We start from the raw sequence: 7,898 nt of genomic DNA, 5'->3' as shown, positions 1-7,898 counted from the left end.
ATGATTATAAGCCAAAATATGATGCAAGAAAGAAGAGCATAAAGTGCATGAGGCAGAAGAGGAAGTCTCTAAGACAACACAGAATCCCTCAGGGAGCCCTCCAGTGAAGATACATTTCAAAAGGTCAGGCACATAAAGTTGAATGAATAAAACATAGCCAAGAACCAGAGCAAAAAGAGTCTAGATGGTAATGATTGAGCTCAATGAATACTTGGGAAGCAAAGGGAAAAAAGGGAAGCAAAGGGAAGCAAAGGGAACATACTCATTGTCAGAACCAGAGACATAAGCAAGACGGCCCAGAATAGTGTTTGGTCAGAGTAATGGAAGACAGACAGGTAAAAGAGATATCAAAATTTCTCTCTTTCCATCTCCTTCCCATCTCTGTCTTTCCATTTCTCGAGCCAGTGGCTATCATACTAGGGCGATTATAGAAGAAACTTTATTGGAAGGAAATATTATATAGATAAGCAGAAAAATCTATCATATTCCTGGATCAAGGTTAGTAGATGTTTAATTCTTGAAAAGTTTTGTAGAGTTTATATTCTAATTAAAATACCCATAGATGTATGTTCCAAAAAGCATGTATTCAAGAATGATCATGGCAGAATTCTTTATTGTTAAATGCTGGAAATAATCTTTCACAAAGTAAATTGCTGTAGAATACCATAAAACAATGAGAATTTCCAACTACATGTTTCAACATGGATGAATTTAACAACCGTAATGTTGTGTAAAATAAATCAGACACAAAATTGTACTCATTGTATGATACTCTTTACATAAGTTGAAAAGTAAGCAGTGTGGATTCATGGTTTTAGGATGGTAGTTACTCTTGGGGAGTAAATATGTAAGGACTTTTAGGGACTCTTACTTTAGCTTTCAGTTTAAACTTGTAAAAATTCAAATGTACATTTGTAATTTGTACATGAATACTTTTCCATGTATATCCTCTACTTCAGTAAGATGTTTACATCATTTACAAGAAATGAAACATTTGCATGGAATTTTATTTCAGAAGGCTAAATCTTCTGAAGCTTATTTGGAATAAGATAAAGTAAGTATATGTATTCATCAGGGTATCTATCTATCTATCTATCTATCTATCTATCTATCTAATCTATCATCTGTCTATCTGGAAAGAAGATATTTACTATGAGGAATCGAGAATTTGTTATGTGATTATGGAGACTGACAAGTCCCAAGATTTGCAATTGGCAAATTGGAGAGATAGAAAAGCTGGTGGTGAAGATTCAGTCCAAGGTCAAAGGCATGAGAATCCGGAAAGCCTGTGGAATAATTACAGTCCAAAAACCTAAAGCCAGCAGGCTTGAGACTCAAGAAGAGGCAATGTTTCCACTTAGCTTTGAAGCCAAGAAAAACCTATTTTCTAAGCTTGAAAGAGGTCAGGCAGCAGCAATTCCATCTCACTGAGCTTTTTTATTCTGTTCTGATCTTCAGACTGACTGGAGAAGGACTATCCACACTAAGTAGGCAATCTGCTTTACTCAGTCTATAAATTCAGATGTTTTATCCAGAAATACTCTCATAGGCATACCAGAACAACGTTTGACCAAATATTGGTGTACTTTATGACCTAGTCAAGTTGACACATAAAATTAACTGCTATGAGTCTACCGTTTGTCAACCTGACCCCTGTGTTCACCTCCTTAAATCATACTTAATCTCCACACAATGATAATGGGATTATAGTTCTTCCTAAAGTGATATAATTATCCTGCATATATTGCACATACACATACAAAACAATAAGGAGGAAATCTACGTGGCAATTTCAGTCTTTTCTGTAATGGTCACACAATCATACTACTCAAGCAATATTCCTTTGTCTACAGCAAGCACCTTAGATAGTCATGGTACTTTACCTGCTGGGGTAACCTTGAAATCTTCATTCCTGAAGGTTGTACTAGTTCCAGGGCCATTACTACTTCTACATGGACTGAATAGTTGTAGTTTTCTATTAGCCACAATGACAAGGGATGGTAATACTAACAAAACTTCCTAGGGGCTTTCCTGTATTTCAAACATACTTTATTGCACCTTAACTGTGGAGGATTAGATGAATCAAGTTTCCCCCTGGGAAGTTAAGATTAGTGATTTCAACCAATATAATTCCCTTCTTTGCCTACTTAAGTCAGAGGCATGGGGAACTGGGAAGGAGTTTTTGCTTCAAGCTCAATAAAATTATTGTTGCGTCTCCTCTAGGAAATATTCTTTTTTTCTGAACCCAGAACTTCCAGGCCAGCAGAGCATAACACTATGGTTTGAACTGCAATAGGAAACAGAAACAGGAAGCAGAAATTTTGCCAGTGGAGTACTAGAGACAACAGTTGTACTTCTCCAAGCTCGACCCCTCTAGTCTTAGATCTGTGCAGGCTGAAAATTGGGACAAATAGCACCAGATTCTGAGCATATACAATCTTCTAGAGAATTTTGTCCCAGCTCTGTAAGGTATTGCCACCTAATCTGTATTGTAAATGACTCTTCAGAAGGCCATTGCACCATCCATCCATATAGCTTCTTAGGATGACAGATAACCTGGTAAGACCAGTGAATTTAATGAGTATGAACCCATTGTTACATTTTATTTTTCTACGAAATAACTTCTTTCATCAGATGCAATGGTACATGGAATATCATGACAGTAAATAAGGGATTCATTCTGTAAGTTCACAGATAGTGGCTTTGGCAGAAGCACTCCTTACAGTGAAGGTAAACCCATACCAGAGTAAAAGTTTTTTCCAATCAGAGTAAAACTGCTCCTCCAAAGACAGAAGTTGTCCACTGCGCCAGCCTATCACCAGACAGCTGGCCAGTCACCCTGAGGACTGGTGCCGTATTGGTCACTCAGTGTCGGTCTCTGTTGCTCACAGCTTGGACTCTAAGCAGTGGCTGTAGCTAAGTTAGTTTTTGCAAGTGGAACTTTGTGTTGTTGGTACCATGAATAACTTCTATACCTGCCACCATGGCTACTTTGTTTATGTATCCACTTGCTAACAATGAAGGAGTCTTGAAAAAGAAGCTGAATGGTACCCACATAATGTGATATCAGAACTATTTAATTCCTAAAAGTCTTCTCTGGTGAGGTCACCTTGCCTTTTATAAACCATTCAGAGGTTTTTTGCACATCTCTTCTTCAGCTGATCTTGTCACCAGTTTTCTAATTATATTCCAAGTTGTTGATCATCCAGTCAAATCAATGGCTATAGTCCATAAATTAGTATATAATCATGTGGCCGCTACTTTTTCCTTCTAAGCAATGTAAACAACTGTCCTGCTACACAGCTCAAAGTTCTGCCCACTGGGGGGATTTCCCTTCACCACTGCCCTTCAGAGATGTCCCAGAAAGGAACTGTCCCTTGAGGATCTTATTGTCAGGGAAGAAGGAAAAGGTATTCACCATATTATCAGCTGAATACTAGATGCCAACTGATGTGTTAATTTTCTCAAGCAGTGGAAGTGCTTCTGGTATAGGAGCAGGAATTAGAGTTATCTTCTTGGTAAGAATTCACTGTCATTCTCCAAGATCTAGTTTTTCTCTCTGCAGACCAAATAGGAGAGTTGAATGGAGATGTGCTAGGAACCACCCCTCCTACATTCTTCAGGCTCTTGATGGGGGCACTATGTCTGCAATCGTTCTAGCATGCAGCTTTGCTTTTAGTTTGCCATTTTCCTAGGCAGACATGTCTAATGGCTTCCACTTGATCTTGATCACATAATGACCCTCAATTCATAGGTCAGGGAGCGAATGTGAGGATTCTACAAGATTCTGAGTAGGTGTATAGGAATTACGCGCTCTGAAACTGGGAGATAACCTCTGAATGGGCTTGGGGATCTCCTAGGTCTACTGTAGGGTGGAGCTGAAATAAAACTCCAAGTATCATGTGACATCTCTCAGTCGCTACTCTACCTGGTGAGCTACAGTGACATTTTGGGTCTCTTGGACTCAGTGTCAGACCAGAGTCACAAAAATTCAGTTTATTTCCTTTCTCCCAGTGCACGGTCATACTAGAAAAGGGCATACGTCCTGTGGGAGAAAAGCCTGAAGTTAGAGTAAGAGTACAAAGTTTTGGCAGCATAGCATGATCTTTTCTCCAGATTTGGCCTTTTCCTTTTCAGGGGACTCTGGGTCTGTAAACTGGCTCCAGTGCAGCCATTGGTTGTGGGGTCAGATTCTCAGCTTTTTCTTCTTGCCCACGTTTGCCTCTTTTTGATTTATTCTATAATGTTTCTGCTTATACAGTAAGAATTAATAATATTTCTAATCTATTTAACTTCTAGCAACACCATTATCTTCTAGTCAAAGTCATAAATTCTGCCTAAGTGAGACTATTCTGACCGATGCACTGACCCTGCTGGGCATCATGGTGACCAGGCCCATTGTGCCTTTGATGGTTAAATATCAACACTTGGCCTTTGTCACCTGGGGTTTAAGTACTCCCATTACATTTAGGTTCCCAACTCAGCGGCTTGACTGAAGTTCTCCCAGCTGAAAGAGCACATTCAGAGTTCTTCAAGGATGCTAGGGAGTGCCCCTCACAAGTTTATTTTTTATAGTTGTAAAAGTATGTCATCCAGACCATTCTAGAGAAGGTGGGCAGGTCTTAAAGGATGAATCCACTCTAATATTACATGGACTTTTGAAGCCTACAGGTTCCTTTCTCTACTTAAACCAAGGCAGGTCCAATGTTTCTAAACTTTTCATCCTTGTTGCAGCCAACCGGCCAACACAGCTGTTGGAGCCCTTTGTAACTGCCTGAGATGCAAAATTACACATAGAATATCTGCTTAGTGAGCCCGTATCCATCAATTTTGCTTGACTCAACTTTATGTTCCTTCTATCACCCTTAAAATCTCTTCTATCACTCTTAAAATCTCTTCCTATAATGTTTCCTGGATTGCCCTTGTATAGATTAGAAAACTCAAACAGTTGCTGTAGAGCATAGCATACTTCCTCTTGGGTCACACTTTATACCTTACCTTTACGGATCTGTTGGGACTTGTGTCAGTTATAAACCTAGAAGCAAAGAGAGGTAGTGAAGAGGACCCTGAAGAGAATCAGCATTGTCTGTATACAGCTGCTTTGGAAAATCGTTATGATGTCCTTAGGCAGGGCAGGGTTGATTTCTTTAAGCAGGAGAGGAGGAGCATCTAGAACTGGCAAAGAAGACTCACTCCAATATAGAGGTTCATTGTCCCCAGCTACATCAGTCTCCCCACCCATCCCCATTCCAACTTTCAGGCTTCCATTCCTTCTGGCACAGTGCCCTGACTCACACAGTAGGTACACTGTAAGGATGGAAATTCAACTGGGCTGCAATCCATGCAGTCCTGAGATTGCATTTATATATATTTCAATCCTGTGGCTACAAGAGGTAAGAATCTTCCTCAGGATACACCAAAGTGCTTCAGATAATTTATGAGGCATTTGACCTACAAATTCAAATCTTGCAGTTCATTTTTTATCCCTTTTTTCAGTGACATTAAGAGTAGCCAGCCAATGTTACTATAATGTATTCATTAATTTGCACAAAATTCTCAAATATATGCATTTGCCCAGATCCTTGGTCTTTATAAGGAGTTGATTACGACTGTCTAATGGTGACATTTTGCGTATCTCAACTCCCAGTTCATGTCACACACCAGCAGTGCTCTATTAACTAATAGAAACAGAGTAGAGTTTTTAAATGTAATCATATTAGATACCTAACATCAGAAACCTTGGAAGAAATTCAGAAAATTCATCCTTAAGATTTGGTTTTTCTAGAACCACTCTCAGTACAAAAGTCTGTATTAGTCAGTGTTCTCCAGAGGATCACAACTAATAGGAACTTTATATACCTATATAGAAGGAATTGACAATTATCTCTATATAAGCAATTGACAATTATGGAAGCTGAGAAGTCCCAAGACCTGAAGTTGGCAAGCTGTAGCCCTGGGAGAGCTGATGTAGTTTTAGTCTGAAGCCAAGCAGGCTTGAGACTGAGGAAGAAGTAATGGTTTATTTTGAGTCCAAAGGCAATGATGAAACAATTTCCTAGCTCACAGGCAGGCAGGGAGCAATTGTTTGCTTTTATTCAACCTCTTTGTCCTATACATCAACTATCACAGACCCATATGGCAGATTTGAACATAGTTCCAAAATTACTGGCCCTGGTAGCTAGTACACACCTTCATCTTCCCTTCAGCATGGATAGAACCTGTGAATGTGAGGGTTATCACTCCCATGTTTATGTTACTAATAAGTTGACTTTGAGTTAATTAAAAGGAAGATTATCTTGGGTGGACTGACCTGATCAGAGGACACTTAAAGGAAGGTAAGTAGTGAAAGAGACTGTGTTTCTGTAGGGCTGGAGGTCGGGATCAGCCGTGTTAGAACCTGTTGTAGTGGGAGCTGGGGATTTAGCTCAGCGGCACAACATCTGCCTGGTAAGCACAACGTCGTGAGTTCAATTCCCAGTACTGGAAAAAAACAAAAACAAAAAACCAAAAAAGAAGCTGTCATAGGAACATGTGGTCTCCACCCTGAAAGTGATTGTGGGTGTCAGCTAACAAGGAAACAGGCCGGGTACAACCGTGAGAAAGTGAGCTCTGTGAAAGTGGAGGTTTCAGTCTTGGGATTTTCAGTCTTGGGATTTTCCTGACCCACAGAAACTGTGAGGGGTTTACTATGTTATTTTTAGCCATTAAATTTATAGTAAGTTAAGAAATTTATTGTAAATATAAAAAATTAATACAGTAATAACTGCTTAGAAAATTTTGAAAAGATTAAAGGCAAACAGATTGGATTAGAAAAACTCAGTCTAAAATGGTGATAAGCAAAAGTATCATTTTCTATCACAATATAATGCAAAAAAGTCACCAGAAAAGAATATGTAGTCCTGTAATCTATAAATATATGAATATATGTACATTCCATCTAATATGAAGGAGTGGTTTTCATCATCACTGAGAAAATTTGTTAAAATAGCTGGGTGTAAAATTAAATTTATAGTCTCATCTTACAACTGTAACAAAGATCAAAGAGAAATCTAAAACAATTTATTAAAAATTGGAGATGAAAAGATTTACAAGTGTAAAATATAGCAATACATATACTATGAGTGTCTTGGTTACTTTTCTCTCATTGCTGAGACAAAATACCCAATGCCCAAAATTAGGGAAGGAAAGGTTTATTTAGCTTACAGTTTGTAGAGGTTTCAGTCCATACTTGGCTGGCTCTGAGGCAGAAGATAGCAAAACAACAAGAGCAAGGGGGGAATGGCAGCTGAACAGCAAAACAGCCAGAGCAAATGCGCACAGCCAGAGCAAATGTGCAGAATGGCACCAAGCAGCTTCTTTCCCTGCCTTACATTGTAAACAGGCTACCCTCACCTAAGGGGCCTGTAGCTCTCACATAATCTCCATGCCCTCCTCTTCCACAGGCTCAGGATATATATAAAGCACCCTGGCTTCCTGCTGAGTCACTTAGCCAAAACTCTAGACTCCCCAAGTTGACACAATGTATCAAGCATAACACTCCACCCCTTGTCAATTTGGCAACCAGATACATTTCTTTAAACCAGTTTCCAGATACAAAGACATGTTATTACCTTAGAACCATAACATTTCACTCCCCAAAGACTCATGTACATTCCTTTATGCAAAGGGCACTTAGTCCATCTGCAAGAGTTGTTAAAGTTCTAACAGTTTCAGCATTGCTGAAAAGCCCAAGTCCCAAGTCTCCTCCAAGAGGTAAGGCAAACTCTTAGCTGTGACCCCCTATACAAATGAAAAGTTAAGCACTTCCAACATTCAGTGGCACAAAAGAAGCAGTACCATTCCAAAAGGTACAAACAGGGGGATACAGAGCACTGGGACCAAAGCAAGTCCAAAATCCA

Source organism: Chinchilla lanigera, unplaced genomic scaffold (assembly GCF_000276665.1).
Source record: "Chinchilla lanigera isolate Chin_1 unplaced genomic scaffold, ChiLan1.0 scaffold00052, whole genome shotgun sequence".
Classification (NCBI taxonomy): domain Eukaryota; kingdom Metazoa; phylum Chordata; class Mammalia; order Rodentia; family Chinchillidae; genus Chinchilla; species Chinchilla lanigera.
This window is presented reverse-complemented; position numbering follows the sequence as displayed.